The following is a 15,826-nucleotide window of genomic DNA, read 5'->3' as shown; positions in this document are numbered from 1 at the left end:
TTGGGAATACAGCTTATATTCACCTTGCACACCAAGCCTTTGTTTCCTCTCTGATATTGGCTGAACATTGACACCATCAGAGTAACAGGAATAAGGAATGAGGGCCAGAGGTCACCAACAGCTATGTCTAACACTCGGAGACAGGTAACACTGTTTCTATGGAGCTCCAACTTAAAAGCTAAAAGCAAGCCTGCTACTAAAGCACAGATAACCCTTCTGATTTTCAACATTTTCATTTTTTAAATAAAGATTATGGAATTGGCGATCTTTAATTTCCCTTTAATTTCCAAGTGTTTGTATCTTCTTCCTCCTCCTCCCCAACCTCAATGCCCTCAAAAATAAAAATGATGTCCCACTTGTTGGACCTGCCCACTCTTTCCCTTTAGTAAAATTTTAAGACCCCCTTAAGCCAAGAGTGGCTCATCCTATCCTGAAGGCTACTAGCCCATGGGTGACTTACATTTTGCCACTTAAATACTTTTCTACTTAGGATCTCTACAGTCAGAAATCCTAAAAACCCAGACTCCCTGGAATTCTGGTGTTACAGGAAATTGCCCGGTTCTCTTTATGAACATGATGTAACCAAGGAGAAACTGTATGTAACACAAGGAGACAACAGTCTTTATTTTACATTTCTTGCTTCGTTTTCAACATTTGTTCCTGCTGCAGGTAATTAACTCATTTGTATGAGACTTGAGCAAGCAGATGGCTGGTGATGCAGGGCAAGGCTTCACATCAGGAAGTGTTTTTAGAGTACATATCGCATCATTACAAGTACCAGACAATAATATGATAAAGCATTTCCCTAAAGACCATATGCCATAAGTATATATAGTCCGACTCAGTCTCCCAAAAGAGGATGCCGCCTCAGAAGATTTTACAGAGGTTTTTTTCGTACCACATCTTGGTCTATCTGGATCTCATGTCACCAGAATAGGAAGCAAAAAGAGCTAGGGTTTGAGTGTCTCCTCTTCCTCCTTCACTTCACTAGAGCATGCGATTTGGAGATTTCTCTATTCAGGAATGTCTACGGGTATGGCTGGTACTTCAAAGGGTGCGTTTTGGCTAATCAACTGAATGACCCCAACATTCACGCTCACCTTTACAAGAACCCTATTTAGTCCAGTCTCTTTAAGACAGAAACCTTCACAGCTCCAAGTGCTAGAGATCCTGTCCTTACACGAGATTGTGTGGTTCTGTCAGCTCTCTTTCCTGTTCTGGTTTGCTTGGACTCTCTCCCGGCGATGCCATCCCCCATCCTGATAGAGGACCACAGATACCAGACATGAGGCATGCTCCAATTACATTTTTCTTTTCCCTCCAGATATTAAAAGTACCAAGGTGGTCGTGATTTAATTACTGGTACAAATGGGTACATTTACAGAGGGAGAGTGAGCGCGGGGAGGAAGCACCTCATATGGGAACACTGTATCTGCCACTGGTTCACATAGTTTCCTTACAGTTTAGTTTTTCTTCCTCTAGAGTGTGGTCCTGCCTGGACTCTCCACGCTCAGGGATAAGGTCACACCACTCCAAGAGCAGGCAGAACAACATGTGGGCAGCGGCAGGGGAGGGAACAGGGCAACAGGAATATCTGGAGGAAAACAAAATGCAGCTAGCAACTTGTGACATGGAGTGCAGAGCACAGAGCCGTCTGACCTGCTCCACCAGCTGCCATCCTTAATTAAACTCCACACCGGCCTGAGCTCCCACCTCCACATTTCCCAAGAATGAGCCAAGGCCACTGGTCCATCAAAGCTAATTTGTTTGCAGCATGAGAGTTCCCCCAGGAGGCCGGCTCATTGTCTCTGTGCTCTGGAGCCTGTGCCTCGGTCACTGCCTGGCAGGCGTGGGGCATGTGTTTGATGATTCTCAGCACGGAGAGAAGGGCTCTGTTGACATCTGTTCTGAAATAGCTCCTCATCACTCTCCCCAGCCCTGTCCGCAGCCTAGAGAAGCACCATGTTGCCAAATGTCCTACAGAAAACCTTGAGATGCCAGGGCTCTGCATAAGCCAGGAACGAGGTATTCATATAACCCCACTATGTAGAAAACAGTGAAAGGGAAGGTCTATGGACCCTCCATGTTCCATAAATCTATGTAACGTATACCTCGCTGCACTCAAAGTATTTTTCTGGGGCTTACTATGTCCAAGAAGGTGGGAATTTAACACTCCTGTTATTGGATTCATTTAGCATTTTTCTACCTAGCACCCCACAATGTACACTCACCAGGGTACTAGTTTGTACGAGGCAAGCCTTCAAGGGAAATGAAGAGAAGAAACAGTTAACAGAAACAGGGCTGTTCTCCCTCTATTATGCTGTTAACCACAGTCGCTGTGGCTTATATAGTTCTTCACGCAATGCAGGCTGTTTCCCTAGATTGTGGGTATCTTGCAAAATCTGTGTCTGACTCTACTTGTGCTACTTTTGTACACAGAACAGCAAGTGGTCAACTCAAGCCTTCTTGAGCTGCCTCTCTGTGTCCTAGACTATCCAAGAGTGTGTGACTGATGGTAGCCGTGGTTGCAGCACTAAGCATGCACTTGCCTGTTGAGCCCCTTCCCCAAGCCTCCTGCTTAAGATTCAAGGGACCACCTCCCTGTACCAGGAAGATAGAAAGCATCCTTATTACCAGAGTTAGGGAATTGAAGGCTAAGAAAGCTGGATAAACAAACTTTGTTGTTTCTTTATTAGTCTGCTGCTTCAAGTACAAGTCCTTTTGCTAAATCTTCACAAATAATTGTTTCTTTGTCTAAAAATTTTATACAAAACACCCTGCTTGATCACCTTGGGGGTCCCATTTCTGTGTCACCTCCATGTGTTTGAATTAAATTGTTTTTTTTTTCCCTCCTGTTTAAAAAAAAAAAAAAAAAAAGATTCAAGGGACCCTTCTTCTCTCATTGTCATGGGTCTCCTCCCACTTCTCTGTTAGCCCATCTGGCTCTCACACGGCCACACCTCAATAATATACCCTGTAAGTGCGGCAACGGCTTTGAATGAAAAGCAATATAGGTTATATTGGTTAAGAGCGAACCCTCTAGCACAGGATTGCCTGAGGTCCTATCTCTGTTCGACCACTTATTAGCTGAATGACGTTAGGCAGATAACTTAGTCTCTTTGCCTCAGTTTCCTTACCTGTAAAGTAGAGATCTAATAGTACCCACTGCTCAGAATAAACTCATTTTTTATATTTAAAGAACTTACGATACGGTCTGGCACGTAGTAAGTACTCAATAAATGTCAAATGTTGTCCACACAGGGCAGTGAAATCCACACATCAATAACTCACTTAAGGGTTAGGGTTAGGGTTAGGTCACCAGGTCAATCTGGCCCCACTAGGTATGGCATGGCATTGGATAAGACCAACTTTCTATGGGTGAGCACCAGGATGGCTAGAGATGGGGCATGTAGCTTGTATTTCAGGAGCTTTAAGCACTTCACAGACATGATCTCATCCACCTACAGCAGACATGAGCTCATCTGTGGACTGCCTCTGTTACTGATAATACATAATTATTTGTATTGTGTTTATACTTCAAAGGCAGAGCCGATCGTTAAGCAAACTGACACCTACATCTCGTCCCAAGCAGGTTTTAAGTATTTATGCAGTTAAGCGCCTTTTAAATCTACCTTTGTCAGCTCTGCTAAGTTTTTGATAGATTATAATGAAGAAAGTTATATACTGAATATTTAAACCTGAAGCTGTTGCCCAGTCTCTGTATTTCTACAAAAATAGTGGCGGCTTTACAACTATTTTAGAGGTGGGTCAACTGAGATACAAAGGAATTAGGTAAAACTTATATGGGCAAGTGGAGAAATAAGAATAGAATTCACATATACATTTAAAATGTAACTATTTACCTATCTATAAATTGTAGCAGGTACTGTACTAAATCCTTTATAAATATTACCTCATTTAACTCTTACATCAACTCTTTTAGCAAAAAGATTATAGACAGTTTATAAATGAGAAAACTGAGACTCAGAAAGGCTGAAACACTTCCCCACAATCACATGCTGAGAATAGCATTTAAATCGGGAATTCCAAACTCAACTCTTTCTGATACTGTGTCAATATTCCTGAAGAGAAGGCTCTCATCCTTATACCAACATTGTGTTGTGGAACTCTAATTCTACTAGGCTACCTCCTCCCAATTCTTTTTTTTTTTTTTTTTTTTGCCACACCAAGGAGCATGTGGGGATCTTAGTTTCCCAACCAGGGATCGAACCCATGCCCCCTTCAGTGGAAGCACGGAGTCTTAACCACTGGACCGCCAGGGAAGTCTCCTCCCAATTCTTATACTTTAATAATTTAAGGACTTCATATTAGGTTCTTGACTATCTCAGGAAGAGTTCTCTACTCTGGAATGGCTACTGCAAAGATTATGGGCTGCACTTAGTGGGACTATCGAGGCTCAAGAGCTTTCTAAAATTGAGATTCCTGGCAAGCGAGCTCATTTCCATCTTTATGCAGTTCTTTTTTTTTTTTTATAAAGTTTTTTTTTTTAAACCAGATTTTTTTTTTAATATTTTTTTTATTCAAATCACATTTATTTTAAATTTATTTATTTATTTATTTATGGCTGTGTTGGGTCTTCGTTTCTGTGCGAGGGCTTCCTCCCGTTGCGGCAAGCGGGGGCCACTCTTCATCGCGGTGCGCGGGCCTCTCACTATCGCGGCCTCTCTTGTTGTGGAGCACAAGCTCCAGATGCGCAGGCTCAGTAATTGTGGCTCACGGGCCTAGTTGCTCTGCGGCATGTGGGATCTTCCCAGACCAGGGCTCGAACCCGTGTGCCCTGCATTGGCAGGCAGATTCTCAACCACTGCGCCACCAGGGAAGCCCTTTATGCAGTTCTGAAATCTGAAACCAACTTACCACGTAAGCTCTCTCTTCCAAAAAGCAATTCAACTCTGGGCATGATGGGACAAGTTTCCACAAAGGACATACATGTGGAGATTTTAAACATGTGTGCATCCAGATTTTAAACATGTCGAGGGAAGAGACTTTGCCTATCTGTGTTAAAAGTTATCATGAAACAAGTTTAAAATGTATAAAACCTCGTTTAAGTTTTTTAAAAATATATTTTGCTATGGAAAAGGATCTTTCAGACAGGTCTTTCTGAAAATATATACAGAAGCTATTCAAAACATTTGAGTTCCAATTTTTGCCTGAACTTTGCTAACAAAAAGCATTATACGTAAACAGTAAGGCACACAGAATTTAAACTTATAGCTGGAAAACATTCCTTTTGGGAGGAGAGGAGAAAGATGCTATTATCTTTTAAAGGAATGAAATGAAGAAGGTACCTTCTGATGCCCGAGCAATCAACCACAGGAAGGCAATGCTCTCAGTATCCCCCAGTCTCTTGGCGGTTCTTCATTCTAGGGAACAGTGAGCATCCCTGGGAGGACTGACAGCTGTGGAAAATCACTACCACAGCACAAGGAGACTTACTAAGCAAAATCACTCACAGTCATGAGCAGAACAACTGCAGCATCTGATGCCATGCTGGCCTGAGGTTTACTCCAAGAAGGAGGGAGTATTCAGAAGGAAAGGGATGGAATAAGTTGATCATGCATAAGGGAAAGGAAGATTACCAAGTTATAGAAAGGTGTTGATATTTTAAAAAAATAAAATAAAAAGCTTCTACTAGGGAGTTAAATATTTACTTGAGCAGAACACTTGCTGAAACGCTTCCTATGTGAGCGAGGAGCCACTGCCACCTAGAAGCAGGAAATCCAAATTGCAGGACAAATATCTTTTGACAAAAGTCCCGCCAAGAAATACCAGCCCAAAGTGATAAAGAACTAAAAACACCCACAATCACTGTTTCTTTGCCTCATCCCTCAAATGCCCAGATATTGGTTGTTTAATTCACACTGATCCACGGATCCATTACAGTCTAGCCTCTCATAGGGAGAATGTGTATTAATTCAAGTAAGAGCCACACTTGCAACATCAACTATCCTTTTGATGATGCCTGGAGATTTCTCACAAGAGGTAACACAAATAAGCTTGTTTTGGAAGTGTGAATGCAGAAGCACAGTTGGCCCAAGAATCTCCTGGGCAAGGCTGCTAACATTTCAGATTCCAGGCACCCTTCTCCAGGTGGTACTTTAAAAGAATCTCCCAGCTGATTCTGAAGCAGGATGTCTCTGACCCCAATTTGAAAGATACTGTAGAGTAACTGGACCAAACAAGTCAAGTCAGGTCTCTGGACAGTAACTAATTCTTACTCTAGATCTTTCATTAATAGAGTTCAATTCATCAAAATATAAGAATTTCGGGCTTCCCTGGTGGCGCAGTGGTTGAGAATCCGCCTGCCAATGCAGGGGACACGGGTTCGAGCCCTGGTCTGGGAAGATCCCACATGCCGCGGAGCGACTGGGCCCGTGAGCCACAGTTACTGAGCCTGCGCGTCTGGAGCCTGTGCTCCGCAACAAGAGAGGCCGCGATAGTGAGAGGCCCGCGCACCGCGATGAAGAGTGGCCCCCGCTTGCCGCAACTGGAGAAAGCCCTCGCACAGAAACGAAGACCCAACACAGCCATAAATAAATAAATAAATAAATTTATAAAAAAAAAAAAATATATATAAGAATTTCTTTCAAATGAATAACCCAATAATTTGAAATCCACATAATTGTTGTTTTTATGATCTTGCCTGCTATGGCCCCAACCAAAAGTAATGCTGAGGTACGCTGGACACCTCTATTCTGCAAGCATCAGTTGTTTCTGGTACATAGGAAGAATGTCACCAAGAGCCTGGCAAAAATAAGTGCTGTGAAGCTTGTGTTCTTTAAAATAAGGAAGAAGGGGCAGCCAAAGAATCAGAGTCAAAACGCTGGGCAGCTGGCTTGTAAAGCTGCCTGCTGGGAAAATGCATAACTCACAGGCTGGATGGTTGATTTGGGTCTTGATTGAGCCAAGTTTTGCCTCCCTGCCTGGCATGGTCGGCATGTAAAATAACAAAGGTGCCAAAAGGTAGAAATGTGGAACACTCGCACCTGGAAAAAACAAGCTGTGCGGAGGAGCAGCAAACAATACCTACTGTTTATAGACGGAGGTAGCGGAAACAATGACTCTTTGTACGGCCCTAAAAAAAATACGGTCATAAATTAAACTCTAGCTTAATGAGTAGCACAGGTAATACAACAAGCTCTGTGGTAAGGAACGCGACCCTAATTTGCTACTTTTCAATGGGATCTACTGTGAGAAACTGAAGTTGTTATTCCAAAGAGCTTACATATTGGGGAAAAAAAGCAGAGCTCAGGAAAGAGGAAAGGCAGCATGTCAGTAAGGAGATGAAACCAGCATGTGTGTTCCACGTGCCATGAATAAATTAGGGGTACCAGCCTCAGCAAGAGGAACAGCACAGGGTACAGGATGCTGGAGTCAGAATGAGGTGTGATAGGCAGAAATATCAAGAGATGAGATCAAAGCTGAGGGGGGCAGACTGGCAGGAAAGCCTAGTCTCAACCTCATGTTTGTGTTTTAGTCTCGAGCTTGGTTTCCTTTAGCTTTGGTGGGAGGAACACTGACCAGCAGTGTACCGCCCGCATATTCCTTGGCAATTTCACTTGCCCTCTCCCCGCTTTTGAGAAATGACATGGTTGTCAGAGAATTTAGAAACCATGGCAAAGCTTTTCTCCACGGCAAGGCACTTCTCCGTTTTCTCCAGCAGTGGTATCCAGCAGCTGCAGGAGGGGACAATGTGTGTCTCTTGGCCTCTCATCGCATACAGGAAGGCGAAGATTGAGGAAAGCTTTCTGAGGCGCCCACAAGAGAAGAGAAAATGCCAAGCTCAACTAAAGGCTGATGGAACAGAGACACTGTGTACGCAATGGCAGTTCTGTCCCCTTAGGTGCAATGATCACCACGATTATTATCGGGGAGAACCTCCTGTGTACTGAGTCCTGCTTGATTACAGTATCAGCTCCACAAGGCTCTGGATCTGAAGTGGATAAAGCTCGGGGCGCCAAAGGGCAAGGACAACAGCTTGGCTTCCAAATGGTTTGAATTTTTTCTCCAATGCCTCCTTCCCACTCTCAGATTGAATCCAAATTCCAATGCGCAAATGCAGTTTTTACTTTTTGTCCCCTACATGGAATTTTTGTTTTGGAAAAAATAAACATGTCACTATAAACTAAGTTCTGGATTCAAATTTTTTCTTTTGGCAGGAGTATATGGATAGATGTTCATAAAAGTTTCAGTTTTAAAAAGGCTTTGTGGAAATAAATAACAGTTATAAATACTTTTCCCCAATGTGGAAAAAGTCCTCCTATATCCTACCCTCTTCAACTGCCTCATAGTGTCTGAGCTAAACTACTACCACTAGATATTTACATGTGCAAGGATTAGTATCACATGCCCCCGTTTGCAAGGGGGCATGTAGTATTCAACACAGACATTTTAAAGCATGTATACTGGAGAGGGATTCAGCACTGCCAGTCAGAAGTAGCTGCATGAGTTAAAAATGTTCACCTAATAATAAGCACTGCTTCACTGGAGTGGGCTATATCTACTTCAGTAGTGCCATCCTTACCAGGAAGCATTCCAGGTATGAAGGATGAACAAACATCAAAATGCTCATTCAACTGTGGAGACGTGTTGGGTTCCATTCTCTCCAAACCGTCTCCCATTGAAGTCCCTGATACCTTTCACTCAGGTCGTGAGCCAGCTTTGATAAACACAAGGAAACCAGTAGGAGACTCAGTCTCTTCCTATTTCAACCCAACCCATCACTCAGCATCTGGTGAAGGTGACCAGGAAATAAATACCATGTCAAATACTGCCAAGTTCACGTGACAGAGCCTTCACTTCAGTTCCCTTCCTTATCTGCGCTAGACAACTAACCCAGGTTAGTGAGGTTTCCCATCAACAATGAGGACAGAGAATAGGTGTTGCAGGGCAGATTACTCAGGAGGGAAGGGGAAAGGAAAAACCTCATCAGGAGTTACCTCCAACACACAATGGTTGTGTCAACTCGGTGCCATGAGAGAGAATGAACACACTGATAGAAGCTGAAAGAGCAATGCCATCCCTCAGAAAGGAAAGTCCTTGCTCACGGTGACCGAAGATAAGTTTGTCAGACCTTATGAAGATAAATGTCTCAAATTAGGACTTCCCTGGTGGGGCAGTGGTTAAGAATCTGTCTGCCAGTGCAGGGGACACAGGTTCGGTCCCTGGTCTGGGAAGATCCCACATGCTGCGGAGCAACTAAGCCCGTGCACCACAACTACTGAGCCCATGCTCTAGAGCCCACAAGCCACGACTACTGAGCCCACGCACCAGAACTACTGAGGCCTGCGTGCCTAGAGCCTGTGCTCCACAACAAGAGAAGGCACCGCAACGAAGAGTAGCCCCGGCTCGCCGCAACTAGAGAAAGCCTGCGCACAGCAACAGAGACCCAACGCAGCCAAAAATAAATAAATAAATAAATTTTTTAAAGTGTCTCAAATTAGTCAGTTGTCCTCCAGCAGCATTTGTCCTTATGTTCTAGTGAACAAGATGAAGATGAGCGCCATGTCTGGCTTTCTAGTAAACGTGTACATTTGGGGAAAGAAGCAAGTTCATTCATTACTACGGCAATTCGAAACTTTTCATGGCAGGCTGTAGGAAAGGGTGAACGAGATAATGAAGCCAAGGTCGGTGGTAGCTTTGCCTCATTGTGTGATGACATCTAGCTACTTTGTCATTACTTAGTCAAACAAGGAAACAGATGTATAAGGCCGATGACTGCAAATTCAGACCTTCCACAATTTCTGAAAGTGAGGTCTGTGGACCACCTGCATAAGAACCAGACAGGAGTTTGTTTGAAAAAAAAAATAAAAGCAGATTTCTGGCCCCATGCAAGACAAGGCTGGGGATTGAAGGATATGCTCATTCCAGTTTGAGAAGCTCAGCCTTTCTGGGTGAGCTCAGTGCCAAAGCTCACAGATGCGGGCTAGGATCATCATCTTCAAGGATAAAGCATTCATGACACAATTTACCTGGGAAATCAGGGAGTGAGCAAAACCACAGTGCTCATTTTTCAAACTGAAAGGTGATCATAGGAGGTTCTGGAAACTTCCTCATGAACATCAAAAAGTTCTCATCTTTCTTGGCTGTATGTTTCACAAAAAAAGTAATTCCCTTTAGCTGTTTACTAAGAGGTTTTACTGAATGATAATAGTAAGCCTTCTTGCGTTCACTCAGTCTCAGAGCTTGCATTAAATTCTAAAAACTCTCCTCACCTTTAGGTAAAAGAAGTAGAATTGTTTGAACCTAGATGCTACAGCTTATCAGGGTAAGGATTCAGATTTCAAGTCTCAAGGGACTGCCCTGGGGATGGAGGAGGTGGGGTGGAAATCAATTATTCCACCCTCAGTGCTCTGAGGCAGTACTGTACCTGAACTGCCCCAAAGAGATGATAATCTATTCTATTTTGAAGTAGAAGTATGTTGTGATGTATAGCAAAGTGCTAAAGTAGCGCTTAAGGCAAAAGTCTTTGATGAAAGTGCTCTAATGAGAAATGCATCATTACGGTCAAGGGTTTTTAAATCCTGTCAACCACTCAATAGCTCAAAAAGAACTGTCTGACAGAGGCTTACAAACAGATTTCCTGTACCAGTTGTTCTCATCTAAAGGCTTTGCATAAAGCTCAGCTGAGTTTAAGTGGAATGGAAGAAAAATGATTGGAAAACATACTGACAGAGAAAGCAGCTAAATCCTGGAATGACTGTTTTAAAAACAATTTGTATTCACTCCCTGAAATAACTTGGATGAAGAAACACAAATTAATTCTCCATAGCATTCTGAATTATTTAAAATCAACTATTTGCTACACAACAGGAATTTAAGAGCAAACAAGATATTGTTTCCAAATGACTCATAAAATGTTTCAGTTCATGTAGTTTGTTCAGGTCACTATTTAAAAACTACTCAATGAACTACTGAAAAGGAGAGAAATAAAGTTGTCAACTTAACTGTCTGCAAATCTTAACTTCTAAAACAATTTTAAACATTTCCTTTACAAAACTCTCCTCATGTAGTGGCTGGCAAATCAGATCCTAGAGGTTACTTTGTGTAACATTTTAAAGCACGTTGGAGGGAGAGCAAATCCAGATCTCTTGAATCACTATTCCATTCTTTGTAAACAATAATTTCATCTGTGAATTATGAATATGCACATCGTTTCAAAAGATCACATAAGAGGTCATCAGCATGGCTTAGGTTTTATCCCCAGGTTTTAAAATACCCACAAGGAATAAAAAGGATGGATGTAACATGCCTTGGGTTTTTGACTCAAATTCTAACACAAACGCAATGCATCATTTTAATTCCATGTAAAAGTAACAACTAGAAAAGAGATATTCCCCTAATCACAGGAAGAAAAGGCAAGTCTTTGTGGTCTAATTAGTAAGTTCAAGAGTTGGTGGAGGAAGAAAAAATACTGCTAATCGAGACCAAAATAGCAGCTATTAGGTCTGAGGAGCAAAGTACTAAGCGCTGCAGAGGAGCCGGGGTATGAATAACACCTACTCATAATTCACCTGGGGCCACTTGCCTGCTGTGAACAAGTAAATGACAAATGAGCAGCAGAGCAATGGTGCCACTTTACACACTGAATAAATTCTTTGTGAAGATTCCCACCACTAAAGGTACAGACCGTCTTTAAATAAGAAGAGGGGACGGTATTCCCTCAAGCAGATAAGTTATCAAGACAGTATTAATAACTCAAATAGTAAGAAGGACAATATAGACGAGAGGAGATCTCAGGGTTAACACTTTTTTCCTTCTCTTTAACTAGGTCCTCGGATCCGGCAACTGACAAATGCATTAATAAACTTGACATGCGTTGCTCTCGACTTCTATGCTTTTCCTTTGGATATGTTTCCCTTCTCATCTCTTAACTGTTAGAAACAGCAGAGCGTGAGGCTCAATGTGGATGCAGAAATGGAAGGAAAGCTTCTGGAAAGAAAACCATTCAGCTGCCGGATGGGAAGAACTGGACCGTGGAGCCATGATTTTCAGAATCTGAGCATCCCTAGGATTAGATTCCAACCCTTCCACTTGATGAATTCACATATGGACCAGTAGGAAATGAGCCCTTTATCCCGCCTACACAAAACAACAACAGTCCCTGACCCAGTGTGAACAATCTTCCCTTGGGGCTCTCTAGATTCCACATGCTCGTTCTCTCATTCTTCAGACAACTTGGGCTTAGGAGGTAGGGTCTGTGTCCTTCTCCTTCCCCGGACTGTTTCTAGATCACTGCTCTTCCACAAGTTAACTCCTTCTCTTTTAAGCTTCCTGTGCCTGGACACATCACCCTTTGCTGCCTCCCTTTTTGCTATTTGTTTATTTCTGTGACCTGCCCATCCTCACTGAAATCTCTGGCCCTTTTTCGTTCCCACTCCTGGTGATTAGAACACTCACACTGTTATTTCTTGAATTGTGCGCTCCCCCCAAATATATGCTGAAGTCCTGACCCCCAGCAACTGTTAATATGACCTGATTTGGAAATAGGGTCTTCACAGATGTAATCAACTTAAGATGAAGTCATTAGGGTGGGGCTTAATCCAATATGACTGATGTCCTTACAAGAAGGGGAAAACGCCATGTGAAGACAGACACACAGAAAAGGGCCATATAAAGATGGAGGCAGAGACTGGGGGTGTGCTGTCACAAACCAAGGAACACCTGGGGCTGCCAGAAACTGGAATGGGCAAGGAGGATCCTCCCACAGAGGCTTCGGAGGGAGCATATCTCTGTTCACACCTTGATTTCAGACTTCTAGCCTCCAGAACTGTAAGAGAATAAACTTCTGTTGTCTGAAGCCACCTAGTTTATGCTAATTTGTTACAGTAGTCCTAGGAAACTAATGGGCTATATGAATAATCTACCACGTATTACAGCTTCTCAGTTATTTTGCTTCTTCTTCATCAGTGATCTTCTATACTGTAGTTCAGTCACCCTCTTTCATGGTCATACACCTGGGGCCTAGTTTCAGCCAAACTGCTGTACTCGGAAACCTCTGATGGACGCACCCCACTATTTCACCATGCAGTCACCTTTCAGCGGGCTTGCTTACTCAATTACTCTCATCACTATTTTTACCCCTTAATCCTTTTCACTCACACAGTCTCCTCCTATCTTTAGTTCTTTCCTCATTCAGCTTAAATTCCAAGATTCCATGGTCCAGTCTCCTAAACTCTCTTGCCCTTTTGACATTTATCCCACTCACCTGGCAACACTTTGACCCTGGCAGAATGTAACTATCCACCTTCTCCATGCCTGCGCTGGGCCTGCGGAGGGCTGCTGCACAAGATGACACAACTCAGGAAACTGGTAGCGCTGAAAAGTCATGGTTACCAACCTCAGCTGGCCCTCCCTGCTGTGCCCTCACACCGCTCAGCAATCGCACTAGTCTCCTCTAGGCGGCTCACTCGTCAAAACTTTCTGCACAAAACCTACAGGTCTCCTCCCAGCCTTGCCTTCTTCCCCTTCAGTGGAATAGGAGGTCTTCCTTGCTTGAAGGCCAATTCCTCATCTCTGTTCTTAATACCAGCCCTTTGCACTGTATCAGCAATTTGCACACTAAACCATCCCTCCCCTCTCCTGCATCTCTTTCTTCTCTTTCCCTACTTGTACCTTTCCATCAGCATGGGAACATGCTTAAGTCTTAAACACACTTAAGTCTCTTCTATTACAAAAATCCTTCCATCCTCTGACCCTCTCCAGCCATCACTCTCTCTTTCAGAGATTTCTGCACTGGCCGTCTTTATTTTGTCTTTATTTTCTTATTTTCTGCTTGCATTCCACCTCGGCTAAACTGGCTCTGCCCCTGTCACCCCACTGAGCAAGCTCTCACCAAGACTGCCATTGGCCTCCGTGTCACTACATCTAATGGACACATTCCAAACTCACATTACTTTGCCTCCAAGTGACATCCTACCCTACCGACCATACTCCTTCTTGACACTCTTCCTGTGATTTCTGTGGCTTCTATGACATTGTCAATGCCTATTTTCCCTCTGATCTCTTAGGTTTCTCCTCCTCCTCCTCTGTGCTGTGTTTCTCTTCCTCTACTCATCTTTAAATATCTACATTTTCCAAGCCCTCTTCTCTTCCCTTCTTAATCCATATTTTTTCCACTCTCAAAGTTTGATTGGCTATCCTTAAGCCAATATCTCCTAAATATTATCTCCATTCCAATCTCTCTGATCCATACATCCAGATGCCTATCAAAATTTCCTCTTGGATGTTTTCCAGGTCTTTTGAATTCAATATGCCCCAAATCCAGTTCATAAGCACTATCTGTCCTAACACTTTCCTTCTCCCATATACCCTATTTCACTAAACAACATGTCATCCATAGGCAGCTAAAGCCTGTAACTCTAGAGTTACACTTGACTCCTCCCACTTTGATCCCTTCACCACCCTATATGTCCCATTAACCACAACTGAAGTCAATTTAATCCCTGTCTATTCATGTCCTTTTTACATATGAAGGACCTATACAGTTTCCACAAGTTCATGTTTTCCCCTGACAATCAGCCCGTTTGTGTTCAACTCCCATCTTTGCTACGTTAAAACCTGTGCCCTCGCCTCTTCTCTTTTGCATATGCAGAAGCTGCTCTCAGTTAATCCCCTCACTAACAGTGCCATATGTTAGTCCCCCCTCCCCGCCTGTCTCTCTCATCATGGAAACTCCTTCTTTATAACCCAGATTTTGCTTCAACACCATTTTCGCTTCTTCCTTTTAACTCTCAGCTGCTTCGCAGAGCAGTGAACACTCAGTGAAGAGGTTCTGGTTCAGGGAACAGTGGAGAAGCTTACAGCAGGATCATCTTCCTGACAATAACAATTATAAATTTTGGAAAAACATTAAAAAGATAACTGTTTGAAGGTAATGAAGAGCAATCTAAAGCCGGAGGGAAAAATATGACTCTTGAAAGAAGGGAAGCCAAGTAGGTGATATGCACATTTAGTTAAAATCTCCCCTGAAGACACTCCCTTGTTTATGGATCTTATGGGGGATCAATGGCAAGAAAAAAAGCTGCTGTGGAGCCAGAGGCCTGAGTTTGGGGTTGTTGGAATGTCAGGAAATTGAAGAGGAGAATGTGGAAAAAGGAGGGAACCACCGTATATGAGAACCCCAAATCGGCATAAAAATGCCCCTCAAATTCTGGCCCACTCATCAACTGTACAGCGCAGCACTCCAAGTATCCAATGGAAAGGAACAGCTGGAATGCTTAAAAGGAAGGAAGGTTTCAGTAGCTACCTGGTTTTGGAGTGTCAGAATTTGGTGATCAAGCCTAACTATCTAGACGGGGTTAGGAAACACCTCAGGATTTTCCTTAAAACCCAGATGGGCTACATCCCAAGACTAACGACTATATCCTAAAACTAAATGCAAAATAGACCAAGGCTCCAGAAGATCAAGGAGCTCCACCAGTAATTTAATTGCCTGCTACAACAAAATACAATACTCTTTAGGGAAAGAAAAGTGAAAACAAAATAACTCCAAAATATCACCTACAATCTTCAGTATACAATAAAAATTAGACATGCAAAGAAATAGGAAAACGTGACTCACAATCAAAGGAAAAACCAGTCATAAGGAGCAGATCCACAGGCAACCCATATACTGGCATTAGTAGGCAGGATTTTAAATAACTATTATAAATGTTAATGAATTTATCAGAAAAAAATAAGAACAATGGGAGATGAGAATGAGAATATGTAAACCTTAGAAATAAACTACTGAAAATTTTGTAATTAAAAAAATACAATATCTGAAGTAAATTCACTGGAGAGAGTTAAAAGCACTTTTAAATTA

General features: G+C 42.8%; 1 protein-coding gene across 1 annotated transcript in view; it reads right to left on the bottom strand.

Annotated features, from left to right (window-relative positions):
• RYR3 (ryanodine receptor 3) overlaps positions 1 to 15,826 on the bottom strand; it is a 572,028-nt gene that overhangs the window by 353,364 nt on the left and 202,838 nt on the right. The window lies entirely within an intron of this gene.

The sequence above is a fragment of the Balaenoptera acutorostrata genome, chromosome 3, assembly GCF_949987535.1.
Source record: "Balaenoptera acutorostrata chromosome 3, mBalAcu1.1, whole genome shotgun sequence".
NCBI lineage: Eukaryota > Metazoa > Chordata > Mammalia > Artiodactyla > Balaenopteridae > Balaenoptera > Balaenoptera acutorostrata.
Note: the sequence above shows the minus strand (reverse complement) of the source record. Positions and strands in the feature narration are given on the sequence as shown.